At 37.3% G+C, this 15,052-nt stretch overlaps 1 long non-coding RNA gene across 1 annotated transcript; it reads left to right on the top strand.

The window, feature by feature from the left end:
• The first annotated feature begins 417 nt into the window (after nucleotides 1-417).
• Nucleotides 418-2,166, top strand: LOC148051596 (uncharacterized). Its single transcript, XR_015699964.1, has 3 exons — nucleotides 418-608; nucleotides 1,795-1,875; nucleotides 2,100-2,166. It is a non-coding gene; the product is annotated as an uncharacterized LOC148051596 (long non-coding RNA).
• Nucleotides 2,167-15,052: the final 12,886 nt, after the last annotated feature.

The raw sequence follows: 15,052 nt of genomic DNA, 5'->3' as shown, positions 1-15,052 counted from the left end.
GCTTCGAGAAGCTCGGGAACGGCGCGCGGGGGCAGCTGGCGCATGCGCAGCCTCTGACGGCGCGGCAGGAAGTGCTGCACCTGAGGGGGCAGAGAAGCTTCGAGAAGCTCGGGAACGGCGCGCGGGGGCAGCTGGCGCATGCGCAGCCTCTGACGGCGCGGCAGGAAGTGCTGCACCTGAGGGGGCAGAGAAGCTTCGAGAAGGGCGGGAACGGCGCGCGGGGGCGGCTGGCGCAGGCGCAGCCTCTGGCGGCGCAGCGGGAAGCTCCGCCCCTGAGGGGGGAGAGAACTTTCGCGAAAGGCGGGAACGGCGCGCGGGGGCGGCAGGAAGCACCGCCCCTGAGGGAGCAGAGAACCTTTAAGAAAGGCGGGAACGGCGCGCGGCAGGTGCAGCTTCTGGGGGTGTAACGGGAAGCGCTGCCCCATAGGAGGTAGAGAACCTTTGAGAAGGGCGGGAACGGCGCGTGGCTGACGCAGGCGTAGTTTCTGGTGGCGCGGCGGGGAGTGCCGCCCCTGAGGGGGCAGAGAAGCTTCGAGAATGGCGGGAACGGCGGGCGGGAGCGCCTGACCGCAGTCTCGTCGTCAGACCCACTTCAGCTGGGCACGTAGGTAAGGAGCTGCCGGCAGGGGCACGAGGAGCAGTGTTTTTAGAGTCTTCAAATGCCTGTCTGCTTGCTTGGCCATGTTTGGCAAGTAAATTATCAGTGGTCATGTTTTAGGGTTTTGTTTGTTTGTTTGAAAGTCATCTTTGAGATGCAGCCAGATGCCCCCTCAGAGCCTTGTGGGCAGTCATGAGGGGCCCCGGGCTGCCTCTCTGACAGGGCTACCGAATTGTAGGTGCCCTTCCCATGGGGTGTCTCCCCGTTAGCCCCCCAAAGCAAAGTAAATCAAACACCTTCCAAAAGTCCCATTTAAGAGAAATGCCAAGCGGGCTTTTTCAGACTTCTATGTGCATAATTCCAGGAGAATCTTCTCCAATTTTCCTCAAATGCTGCTAGCAGGTGAGTCAGCATGAGAAGTGGTTTAAATGCAGGTCGCTGGCTCAGGGCCAAGTTACGAGGGCTGAACAAGACCACCTGTCTGCCTCCAATGGCCCTGCTCACCCAGCTGCATTTTGAGCAGCATAATTTGTTCTAGTCCACCCTCAGTGTAAAATACAGTATTTAATCTTGAAGATGTCTAAGCTAAATCATAACTGTAGGAAGCTAGCACAGAGCAAGTAAGTAAATACAGTGGTTCAGCATTGAAGACCAGTCATTAAGCCTGCATGACTAGATTCTCTGTTCAGGTAAGTTTGGTGGAAATAGAGAGGGACTGAAAACAAAAAAAATACAAAGGTTGTGCAAAGGGATGGTCTGATGGAGAAATGCTGTGAGTGCGTTTGATTTTTTTGTATATATGTAATTGTTGAAGCAGAATGGGGAAACAGAACAGCAGCATTGGTATGAAGCTTAGAAAATAAGGGTTTGATTTATATAATGTGTGTGATTTTCTTCTGAGGATTTTTTTATAAAGCAAGTTATGTTTATAAAATATGAAATGTTATTTAAAAACACTGAAGAAACAGGGAGAAGTGGAAACTGATAATTCACTTAAAACCTGATACAGTGTCTCCAGCACTGAATGCTAGTTTATGCAGTGTTTGCTTTTCTGAGTAGTTTAAAGAATACTTTTTTAAATGTGCAGTCTATTATCCATCTCTTGCATGTTTAATGACTGGTTTATAGTCAGAAGTCTGGATGATTCTATTAACTTCCTTATACATGGCTTACAAATCTTCTTCCTTCAACCATAGCTGTTCCCGTTTTCAATGTGAACCAACAGCAGTCTGTGGAAGCCTAATGGACCCAGTGATGCTTTGTTGGAGAATCTCATGGTATGTCATCTTTAATAAAAGACAACAAATTCTTTCACTTGTCCCATTTATCTCTTACGGTTTGGCAAACCCATCCTTTTTATTTCAATCTGATTGCTTTTTGTGTGTTTGAATATCTGTTCTTACTTTTGATTACTTCTTAACTCCCTCTGTTTATTTTTCATCCACTGTGTTCTGCATTTGTGATTTTTGCAGATTCAGACACATTGTTTCACTCTTTACAGGAATGCTTCCTTTACGATCACCACCAGCCAGATGTCACCTAAGCATTCTTTAGCACCTGTTAAATTCCCCAGATATTAATAAAAGTAGTATCTCAGTAAATGTGATTCATATTCATTGCCAGTGGTGAGTTTTCACGATAGCTGAGGTAGCTGTGATATTATTGTGTAGATTCTTTTACCGTGAGAAGTTGCTTTATTTCTAAATAAATTTAAGCTGTTCTTCTTTATACTGTCTCTTCGCTTTTGCACTGAGTTCCTGGTCCAGGAACAAATTGTCACAACTACAGGTAAGTTAGGGTATTTTAAAATGGTGGAAACTATTCCATCTAGTCAATGCTGAATGCAGAACTAGAAACCTTTTGTAAATAGTTCTAGATTTCAATCAGATCCTTTAGAATTGAAAATTACTTTTCAGAGGCAGCAGTGAAGTTACTGTTAAACTTCTAAGAGATGGTCTAGGTATAGCAATCACACATTCCCGGTCGTGTCTTTGATAACATCGCTTTTGAAATGGCAGTATTCCTTAAAATTAGAATGCTTAAGAATGCCTGCATAAAGACAAGGTGTCTGAGCAAATTAATAACCTTAAAGGCATATTGAAAATTTAGGTTTGATTTGAAAATACCTGCTCTGAGTACTGCAGTCCTAAGCTGATAGATCATTGTGTCTAATGGCAGGTACAAGTAAGTATTTAGTAACCGTAAAACTTTCATGATATCATTTTTCCTTATTTATGCTGTGAACATGGGAAACACAGCTGGAAATATCATTGTACGAGCATGGGAAGCTTTTACCGAGTCCTTTAAATAGCTTAATCTTACTATGTGCTGATGTAACTGTGAAATGTGTTTTCTTTGCATTTTTAATTAGTATAGAACAGATGGTAAGGCTTCTAGTTTAAAGCAACAAGCCTATTTAAAAAAATCTTTGGTGATTCTTCACTGTTAAAGAAGTTTACTGCAGTCTACTTGTCGGAAGAAAATGAGGCGCTTTTTTCTTGCTTGCATGTTGCTAACCTGGCATTCTAAATAAGTTCAGTATATTTTCAAAGATTCTTGCTAGATTTGAACAGTTCCCAGAGTAGAAGTTACCTGGTCAAGAGTATGATTGTCATTTAATTATAGGGGAAAGATCTCGTGCCATTTGTAATGTAGAATACCATGAGCATCTTGCTGAATATGAGCACAAGCTAAACAAATGTGTATCTCGGGTATATTATGTTGATTGTAGGTATAGCAATGAGTCACTTTTTTTTTTTACATTGCCAGTAAAAGGAAGGGAGTTTATAAAATGCATCATCAGAATATTAGGTATTCAGTTGTTATTTTTGAATCCCAAAGATTGTCTCAAGTTCCGAATGACCTCCAGAACAGCCCTATACTGAGAACTGGCTTTAATATTCTGCTTTTCATTCATGAAAACACAATAAAACAGAAGAAAACAAAAACTTCGCTCAAAATTAATGCATTTCAAAGTAGATCTACCACTGCTTATCAAAAACCTTATTACTTTGTAATATTCTTTTGAAATCCTATCCATGAACTCCATGTTGGGGGTTCCTAGTTGTAGTCAGAAAAGGCTTTTGGAGAAAGTCTTAGCGAGGTAACTTTTGTATGGAGACTTAACCCACAACTGTTTTATCACTATACTAGCATGCATGCTACTACCCATTCAGCTTAACAGTAGTGATGCAACTTAAGTCTGCTGAATACATTTGCTAGATACAAATACCATAACAGGCTCAATTCAGATTTTCCACTGATCATTTCTGCTCAGTGGACGCTTTCCTTGCCTTTTTTCTCATGTTTCTTGTTGGTAGTGACCCACTGACTATCCCCTTGTCTGCTCAGTACTGTTTTGAGTTTTTTTAATTTGTGGTACATGTTTTTGTTTTATATAAATCTGTTAAAACAAACTGAGACCTAGCAAAATGTAAATTACAGCACTGTTAGAATTTTCCTTTTCTGCATTCACTCAGGTTTTGGCTGTGTACTGTAGTTCTTGGCCCAAACTCTGTTCTTGTGTCATCACTTTGCAACTGAACCAAGAGCGTAGAAATCTGCTCTGCAGAAATGGCAGAATTACAGAATTCTTTGATCTCTAGAACTGCGTAAGATATTTGGCACTGCAGACATGGAACTCCCATATTTTTTGGCATATATGGTATCTCCTCTTTGCTGGAGCTCTACTTGTCTCATGTCAGAAAGTGCTATCAGCATTTTCAAAACCTCATGTAAATGATTCTCCTCATAGCGTATGCAAATCTGTGTGTCAGGAATCTCTGTCTTCACAGAGAGAAAACTGGTAGACTTTCCCTTTTGTGTGCAAAGATAATAGCAGAGCCCTTCTCAGTATCTAGTTTTCAGTCCCATTTTATTTCTCAGAAATATTGCAGTTAAAATAAGCTCTCAGTTCACCCTTCTGCATACTGTGCATGGAGATGTTAATGGTGGAACTTAGCCGGTTCTGTCCATCTGCAGCCAGACAGTTGTCTCTTCAGTGTAGCTAGATTGGCTTCAGCTCCAAACACAGACTTAGCAGCTTTCTGGCTCCAGTTCCATACTTGAAAGTTTCCTAGAAGATCAGGCAGGGATGATGGATGCAATAGTATGTGAAGAAGAAAGGAAGGAGAAATGACGTGCATGTGACAGAAGGAAAACCTTAAAAAAAAAAAAATAAAAAATAGGGGCAGCAAGATCACCATAAAAGCCGTATCATTCAGTTTTCATTCTTAGTTGAATCTAAATGGTCCACTTCTATAGATATTCAACTGGCTTAAAACTGTTCAGGGCAAAAATCCAATGTGCATAACCTAATTCTGATTTTAAGTAAAAATAACGAGTGAGTACACTGGAACTGATAAACACAGTCAGTATTTTGGTTTTCCTTTTTTTATGAGGTAAGGGATATGTAAGTCCCTATGTTTTTCATAGTACCTTCTTAATATATTTTGGCTTTTTATTTTTTCAGTGTCTTCAGCTTTTAAGAGGGCTCCATGAGGCAATCACTGTCGTTGAACTTGAGAGGTTTCATGGTTTGAGGATATTAGTAGACTCATCACTTGCCTGGTAGCACTGAATAGGTTGTTTTGTATCCACTATAAAGATCTTTTTTTCCTACAAAACAAATCCTAAGAATAATCTTTTCTTTTGCTCATATACATAAAAACACAACTAATGTTTTTTATGTACTTCTAAAATAGATTTTTTTCTGTGTATTTGGAATCAGGCTGACTTCTTTAAATTACTTCCTTGTTGGCAGCTGCCTTGGTACCAACAGCTACACACTTAACAATAGATTTTTAAGAGGTGACTGCTGACTGGTAGTTCATGAACATTAGACTGGACCTTACAGTTAAACTTCTGCCAACTATTCTGACAAGTGAACAATTGTCCTGTAGCAGAATGCCTTATTTAGATGAACGATCTGCTTCTCCAGAGTGCATTTGACCTCTCTGATTTTCTTTATTTTGGAGAATCAAGAAATATTTAGGGATTATGTTCCTGCTGGTTTATTTTTTTCATTAAGGCATTCAGTGGGAGAGTATGAACTTTTATGTGAGATTGCTTTCACTGGAGATTACTGCCATAGACAGATGTGTTTTTCATTACCTGCTGTAGTGGACTACACATTTACAAGAGCAGCAGTAACACGTTCTATCTTGAAAATTAAGGGCAAATCCACCTGTAAGAAAATTGTTTTTCAGCCACGTTATCCCAGACTGAGGCCAAGAGGAGGCAACTTTTAGATCGCTATAGAATGTGTGATGTGTAAAATTTAATAGTATTGAGCTATTTGTAATTTTTGGACATGAGCTCAAAACATCTATTTCAGTTTATTTTAGCTGTCTGATTAATTCAGTTCATTGGTGTGACATAGGTAGTTTTCATCCCACCAGGGACTAGGACAGGGATGATCAGTAAGACCTCGACCTCCTCCTCCTCAGTCACGCAGGCCAGGGTTCTATGCTTGGCAATTCAGTATGTACCTTGTTGTGAATTGTGTACGTGGATCAGGAAATCAGATTTGGACAAGATAGTATAGGATTCAGGGTGTTCTGGCTTTGTATCAATGCAGTGTAATCAATTGACAGGAGCTAGAATTAGAAGTTATTGTGGCATGACTAGCCAAGATGCTGGAAACCAGCAGCAAGCGCTTCAAGAATGAGTTTGGCATTGTGAGGCCCGTACCTAGCTCCTGAACAAAGCCTGAAGGTACAAGAAGATATATTCTATTACATTTTCTATTGGCATTCAAAAAGCAGACTTCCTGAAAAAAAAAATTTGAACTGGTCAGGATAATGGACTTATAATTTTAAGGGTTTAAAAAAAAAAAAATCCTATAATGAGTCACCTAATGCACTTTGGGATTTAGGTGTCAATTATATAAAATGATTTTTCACTGAATACATTTGCATTTGTTTCTTCAATGAAAAATGCTGTGCTTTGTCATATGTTCAGTCTGTGCAACACAACAAGAACTGGTAGTAGGACTTGGGACATTTCAGTTTTGTTCCTGGCTTGCTTTACTGACTAAGTGGTTATCCTGGTTATTCCTATGGAAAAGAAGTTTCAAGGGCTGGGAAGCTCATTGCGTCTTCACTTCTCCTCGTAAATATAATTAAAAGACTGTAATATAGAAATGTAAAGTGTCAGAGATGGTGTCAAAAAGAGGAAAAGAAGTAAAATCAGAAATGTAATAAATACCATGTTGTTTTCAGTTGTGGAAGTTTACGAAGGCTGCTAAAGCTACGCAAGCTACTCATGAGTAAAAGGCTTTCACTGTAGCCACAGTACTGAGGCCATCATTTGCGCAGAAAATTTCTGAAGGACTGCTTAGTTTGATTATGTAGATGCAAAACTGCTTGACTGATTAATCAGCTGGAAAGTGACAGCTCATGGAAATATTTGTCCATCATCCAGATGAGAAAAACGAGGGCATAAAACTAGCAATACAAGGATAATTCTCCATTTGTTGAGGATTGTATAATATAAAAGGATTAAGAATTATTTCTGATTGTGAAGCTTGGTTCAGCATCAGCCTCTTAGTTTCTCATTAGCACTTTCCTATAGTAAGTCATGCCAGTATATTTCTTACACTGCCATTCTATTTTTGTGCTTGTTGTCTTCTGCATTGATAATTTCCACATGGATGATTGTCCTGCTGTCATTTAATTGTAAGCCTGAAAACATCAGTTCAAGGTATATCCTTTCAAAATATCATTTATTTTCTCCAGTTGCTCTGTATCTGCCTTTAAAGAAACCTGAAAATGTTAAGTAACGTCAGGGCCTGCATCTTCAGGCTGCTTCCCAACAGCTTGCTGAGTAGGGTTAATACAATGTTTTATTCCGTAAGAACAAAAATAAATAAATTCATGGTGGTATAATCACATTATTTAGGTGAAGATAAAGTCTGGAAAAGGAAAGGGGTTTTTTGAAGGACTCATGCTCTCTGTGAAACATTATGGACTCAATACTGTTCTGTTGCTTCCCTTCCCCTAATTCTTATTATAACATCCAAAGAGGTACATTTACAGAGTGTTTGAGTTCTGCCTAATGAGAATTGTTTATGAATATGTGTCAGCTGCTGGAAATAGGTCTTGGAAGAGCTCTCCTGGCCTTTAGCTCAGACTACCTTTTTTATTCCGTAGTTAACAGAATTTCTCTGTGGCTGTCTTCTCATACATGCTCTCTGGTACTTTTTGGTATAAGTGCAATTATTCCTTACTATGGCATTCAAACTAATACAAATATTGGGTATTGCTTAGTTAATCAGAGCTTTGAGAATTTATCTATTTCTGGACTAGACTGGATCAGCCTGGTGTTGACTACTTGAAATTCAGTTGTGCCTGGGTGATACTGCGATTTTATAGCGGGAAGGAAAGTGTGACATTAACAGACTTTAACATTTTGTAGCAGAGTATTTATTATTAAATGACACCTGAAGTATTCCACATTTCAACAAATTATTACTGAGGATACATTTTGCTTTTGAATTCAGGGGATGATGTTAAATTTAATATTCATTCAGAAGTACTCAGTGCAATTTACAATTACAACCAAAAATAATTAATAATATATTTATATCATCCATTAATAACTATCCATCCATTTAAAAGTTTCATCCTAATGCATTCTGGAAATCTGAAAATTAATTATGCAAAACCCTGAATGAATATAAAATTGAAATGCTTAAGAATTTAAATGATGCAATTAAAAGCTATTGCATGTAACTTGAAGTTATTTTCTTCTAATACTTACACATCAATCTTAATTTCAGTACCACCATTTAGAAACAGAATCAGCTCTTATATCTTGTCAAAATATTGGAAGATTGAGCAAAGACTGTACTCTTGTTACTTCCATTACATTATTTCCAGACATGAATTTAAAGTCTTTATTTGAACAGAAGTGGCCTTTTTGAGGACAGATTACAATGTTCATCAAAATTAGGAGGGTGAGTTCAATGATGTCAATTCTGATTCTTTAAAAAAACACCAACAAATCCAACAACAAGAACTGATGTAAAGCTGCAATCGTGGCTACCTTACAAATTCTAAGAATTAAACTCTGTAGCACTGGCAAATCAATACATAACTAGTGATGATTAAGATTTTCTGACCAAGGTGCCTGAGGAGTATGTATAAAAATATGTGTGTTTATTATTGTTATTTTTAGTAACAGCAATAGCTTGCTTACTACTTTCTATACCATAATATACCTTGGGGTACAGATTTACTCCCATGTCAACAGCTCTGTAGCACCCTAGCATAAAAACAGTTTGTTGAATTTCTGTGCTTCTGCTGTAACTTGGAGACTAGAAATTGGACAAAGGATCTTTGCTGTTGCATTGCAGGGCTCTATTCCCATGCTTCCTTGTAGGTAAAGTACAGCTCTTCTGTGAGCTGCCTCAAGTGCTTCTCCCAAAGAGTCAGAATTTTCATGTTGACTAGTTGGCACCTATCTTTTTCTGACAACTGGTCTGTTTCTGTGATGCACTGATGTTGAGACAATATATAGAAAAAAAAAAAGAATAATTTTTGTGGAGAATAATTTACATTGGATAAGAGTAAATAAATAACAGGTCATACATGGTGCAGAAAATCAAAGCTGTTGCGTGTGTGCATGCTTTCTGGAGTATGCAGTGAAATCCTCAGGCAGGTCAATTGCTTTGAAAATGCAAAAAATTCACAATTAGATAGAAAAGCCAATTTTAACACAAGCAACCTAGAAGTTATACACTCTTAAGGAAGAACACTTCCAAGAGCCAGGAAAACTTCAATTTGTGTATTTCTGTTTTCTTTACTAATACTAATGCTTTTGTATTGGGTTAAGCATTTTGATCAAGGACAAATTACTGTGCTTAGGCAGTTCTTACTTAGGTACTATAAAAATTGAGAAATACAAGACTAGGAATTTATGTTAATCAAAAGGTCCATTTTTATGTTTGTGTGTCACTTTAAGTTGGCAATACTCTTTTGCTGAAGGATTGTAGATGGATAGTCTTTAGTTTGACAACTGTTGTCTTTTTTTAAGGTGTGCACAATTCCGATACATCAAAATTTATCTATAAGCAGAAGTCTTCTGCGAAAATCCATGTGTTCCTTAAGGGTTTATGGATTGAATGCTTCAGGGTCAAGGCAGGCACCTCCCTTCCCTTCTGCATACCTTGTCCCTTCAGGATTACACTGTACAAATACCAACCTGAAAATCCTGATCATGAGTGAGGACTCTTTTTCTCTGTTGGAAGGGTTCTTGAAGTAGTTGTTCTGCTATGCTCCAGCTCACTGACTTGCTGCTTTACTTTGATTGGAGTGAGATGATAGTTTTAAAATCTCTCACTTGGCTTCACAGTGTGGATTGGAAGGCAGTTCATGATGTTAAAGACCTGTTAATCTTAAGTTGCCCTTATTGTTGAACAAATCAATCTCAGAAGCAAGATTTCAAGACAAAACAACAAAACAGAAAATCAAAATTTGGGTGAAGACAAATGGTCTGGAGGGTATGGAAGGCTGAAATATTTTTGGTGGACAACTTAGAAAATACTTTGATTTAAACATTCTGGTTTAAACTGTGGAGAATGTTTTGTTAGGGATGAAATTAGTGAAACGTTCATTTAATTAACTTGTTTTCTGTATTCTTTTCCTTTTCACATGCAGCAGTAAAATACATAAGTCACAGTAGTAAAATATCAGATTTGGCAGTTTTCGAGCCAAATTTTAGCTAATGAAAAATATGAAAACTGTAATTTGAAAGTGAAGAAGTTTTTTTAAATTAAATGGGTTTCATGAAATCATACTTAGTTTGAGGTTGCATTATCAGGTCATGTGCTTTATAGGCAAAAACTCATTAATTATTTTTCGTGTGTTCTTATGTAAAAACCAGTCCAAATCTCTCCATACGAACACTCCTACTTTTAAATTCTGAATACTTGAGGGTTACATAAAATTTTGCATTAAAACAAGTTTTTATGTGTTTGTGTATCTACATGTTACATTATATTTAGTTTATTAAACAAAATCTAGCATTTGATCAAGGTTCTGACCATAAGATTTTGGATAGCTGTTACAGAAGTTTGTGTGTTAAGTTATTTAGCCTGGTATTTGCATCCATTTGTTTGTTTTACTTCAGTGAAAATAATCTGACAACATACTGGAGTACTGACACATGAGGGAAGACGAAGCCCTTTTCTAATATACGGATGTTGACTGAACATTATAAAATAGCATTGGACTCCACCGGAAAGGTAATCAATGTCCCAGGTTCAATCTTAGAAAAGTTCTGCAATCTCATCAGAAATAGAGGAATAAATATTTAGCTTCCTTCCCCTTATCCCCTGACACCAAGACTTCTTGAATGCAAGGCATTGGCCTTTGCATTAGTTTATTGATCTTTTAATGTAAGATGTAACTTGCTTCAGGGGCACTATAAATACAATATTGCAAAAGTCCTGCAATATCAATATTCATTTGTTTTTATTGATTAGCTGCCACTTCTAAATTCTAGGTACTGAATTAATGTATGCTGAATAACTACTTCAATTAATGAAGTTAAAATTGGTTCTAACAACCTACACAAACTACAGAAATGTTTTCTGTTACAAAACGAATTATTTCTTTTTTTGCAATCTGCAATTACTTTTGTAATTTGGCTTATCTTTGGAACCTCACTGGAAGACACAGAATAACCAAACAAAAGCTACTTATAAACTTACATTATTTTCAGTATCCTACAGGAACATCCTTACTCCAAGTCCAATAGTAAGCATTGGAATCAGTTGGTGAATTTGACCCACTGAATACATTTCAGAAGGTGAAATTTTAGAAGATGAGTTTGAGGTGTTGTGTTTTTGTGTGACTGTTTTGGCACACAGAAAAAATACATCTGTTTCTGTATGTGTCTTATTCATACATGCAGATATACTGTTAGATAAGCTATAACACAAGGCAGGTGAATACATTCATGAGTATTTGTTCTGAAACATGGTGAAAGTGTCATAGGTGTGTTTCCTCTTTTCCATTTCCTCTTTTGCACATTGAGTCTTTCTTCACAGGACTTGTTTTTCAGTTAACAGTCCATCATTATGTATTTGACATAGTAGCCAATAAACCACTAGAACTCAGTAAAGGGAAGCCCAAATATTCAGATTACATTATCTGTTTGCAGATAACATTAATTCACTGTTATTCTCTTGTAGTTGAATGTTTAATTCAAGAGTTTGCAACGAAATTCTAAACTTACGGGTGCCCTTGAATGTAGATATTTTTTTTGGCTGTTTTCCGCATTTAGTAATAGAATGAAACAACTCTTGATTCGAATGTACCTTCTTATCCACTCCAGATGAGAAATTTCAAAAATCTGTGTTTTTTTAACTGTATCCTTTGCAAAAGATGTATGTTCCTTTCTTCCTTGTTTTGGCAAATGTAATGTAGGCCTTCCCCCCCCCCCCCCCCCGAAAATTCTTCTCCAAACCCTTCTGCTCAAGGTCTCCTAGTCAAATGTGTAAACCTCAAAAATCATAAGACAATTCAGAATGATGTAGGAGAAAGATAGGTGGAGATTCCCCAACATGCGGAAGCCCTAGTGGGAGGTGAATATTGGTAGGCCTTCGTAGATGGCCTAGGGCCTAATCACCAACATTATGAGAGTCACTAGGAATGTGTGTGAGAAGCAACTTGACACAAGTGAAAATAAGAAGCTTTTAAAGCAGAGAGCTCACAGAACTGTATGGCTACCTACAAGTATAAATTGTCACACAACAGTGGTGTTAGAGCTGTGTTGAAAATATGGCACATAATTACAACTTCACTGCAATTTTAAGTTCTCAAGATTTTGATTCATTTGCATTTGAGAATAGCGTTGATATCTCTGTAGGGCATCTTTATCCATTGTAGTATTTGTAAATGTCCTTCTGAATCATCTAGATTGTTTTGACAAACGTGAAGCTGTTTGTCTTTTAAACATATCACAGACAACGTAGACAATCATTTTGAATGAGAATCTGGAAGTTTCGATGTGTGTTAATTTATCGGATGTGTTGGGATGAAGTTCTGTAGGGTATGTGATAAGGCATTATCATGAGAGTTTTTTTATGCAAAGAAATAGAGCCATCACACCTAATCTTTATGATAAATATTTAGGCAGGATTCTCATGAAAGACATCAAAGAGTATGGCTTGGTCTTTCTATACATGTATTTAGAACATTATAGTCCATTTTAATCTCCACAGGACAGTAAACTCACCTTTAGAGGAAAAAAAGCAAGGCTTAGGTAGTTCCTATTTTTCTACTTATTTTCATTTTTTGGTACATACTTACCTATAATATTTAACTATTGTTTCTTATATTTTTAATATTCTTATATTCTTAAACTGTTTGCATTTTCACTTATATGACAGTATAAGCTACATATATTTCCCTCCCCTTGAAAGGCTAAAATTATGCACATGTATTTGCATTTCTAGTTCTCCTTGTTAAACATGAATACTGAATTTGATTTGAAATAAATGCTCCAGCTCCTGTAACCAGGATAAAGTACAAATATATATGTATCTGTATGTCAAATCAGAGCAGTCATTGAACTGCTTAAATTTATGTGGGGGAGGCAAGCATCAAGGGTCCATAAATGGTGGGTTTAGACCACAATCAAAAATGGTGAGTAACTTACAGATCTTTTCTTTTTCCTTCTGTACCTCTCCCCTGTGCAATTAGCTTAGTAGATTGGGCTCTTTTTATGGGTAAGGCAGTCCCATTCAGTGAATTTCATGGTGAAGCCTGTGCGTAAGTGACAGTAGAATTTGGTCTATAGCTGATATACATCTTGTCCTCAGAGGATAGCTCTCATAAGAGGCTTTTTTTTTTTTGCATTTACCTAAGTCTTTCCACATTCATCATTGTTGCAATAGGTCTATCCAAGTGACAATTAACTAAGTAGGTGGAAAAAAGCACCTCAGATTTCCCATCCTGCTCATGATTTCATCAGACATTGCTTATGTGAACTCAGGCTGCTGGCAGTTTAAAATCAATGCACTACAATAGACACATGCGCACATAGAAGCAGCTCTGTTACCACTGGAGAATGTATTGCTCAAGACAAGGCTCAGTTAACTTTTTGTGAGAAAATTTGTGAATGTCAATTCTTACAAATAGTTTAAAAAATTAAAATTCACAGTTTACCCTTCAGCTTTGAATTTTTTGACCATTCTCACAGAAAGTAGAAGTGGGCTTGAATATAAAAATTAGGTGAAACAATCTGGGTTTTAAGTCTAATATATTCATATCACCAAATGCTCAGTAAATCTTAGGCCAACTGGAACAGTCTTGAATTCAGTATCTTATATAATAGTCTCCTTGTTTTAAGAATATAGCTACAGGTATGTTTCCATTTTGTAGCTCTGTGTTGTGTGCTACTTACCTCTATCTTAGATTCTTGCCCCTGCCCTTCTTCCGCCCTTCCCCAGTGCATGAAATACAATAACTGAAATTAACATTACAGTATATATGGATCTAACAAAGAAGCAGCAGTGAAATTTAATCAGCTGGTTTCTGTGAGGTATGAATAAGAGGAAATTTTAAATGGGTAACCAGAGCAAACAATTAGGTCAAACTACATTCATTTTCAAGTGGTTTGTGTTTTAGTTTTAATATACGTGCATAAAATGGTAACTTAAAACTTAACTGTTTAGAGAAATGCTATGAACTGTGGAGAAAGCAGAATATATCTTTTTTGAAAATGTTGTTCATGCTAAATTTTGAGACCATCTCATTCTGCACAGATGCATTTTAGACTGGTTGACATTCTAATGTTAAATACGAGGAACTTTGCTCACTTCTTGATGGGCACAGCTACAATGCTTTAGGAGTTTGAGGAAATAGAGATCATGTGTTTCTGTGTACAACTTAATCACTTAGCTGGACAAGTTTTTCCAATACAATACGTGATTATGTTGAGTTTCAAAATTGTTAATAGAACCTCCTGAAGTATGGCCATAACTGTGATGGTTTATCTGTGTATTTATTTGTCCCCTGGGGAAAAGGTAAACCTAAAAAGACAGATAAGCTTCCTAAATGTATTCTCAATTGCCCAAGGTAGTCTTAATAGATGTTGCTGTGAGCTAACTCAGGATGGTGTGTATTAAATTATTTTTCATGCATGTGATATAACTGGTGTAGTAGTATCTGACATTATATTACAGTGAAGTAGAGGTGTCAGTTTCTGCCATCTAAGTATGCAACCAGTTAACAGCATAGTTCTCAATAGAACACGTTTCTGGAAAATGACAACAAAATTACAGAACAGGAAATAAAATAGGTGGCAGAGCCAAACTTTATCATTGTTATGTGCTGTTAAATTGTAAAAAGGAGATACAGCAGCTATTGCCTGCTATAAGTTCTGTTCTACAGAAAACTAAAGATAGAAATGCTTGCACAATTACAAATTGATGTCATGATCCAC

Source organism: Nipponia nippon, unplaced genomic scaffold (genome assembly GCF_047370975.1).
Source record: "Nipponia nippon isolate SJK-2023a ecotype South Korea unplaced genomic scaffold, ASM4737097v1 scaffold_6, whole genome shotgun sequence".
Classification (NCBI taxonomy): domain Eukaryota; kingdom Metazoa; phylum Chordata; class Aves; order Pelecaniformes; family Threskiornithidae; genus Nipponia; species Nipponia nippon.
This window is presented reverse-complemented; position numbering and strand designations above follow the sequence as displayed.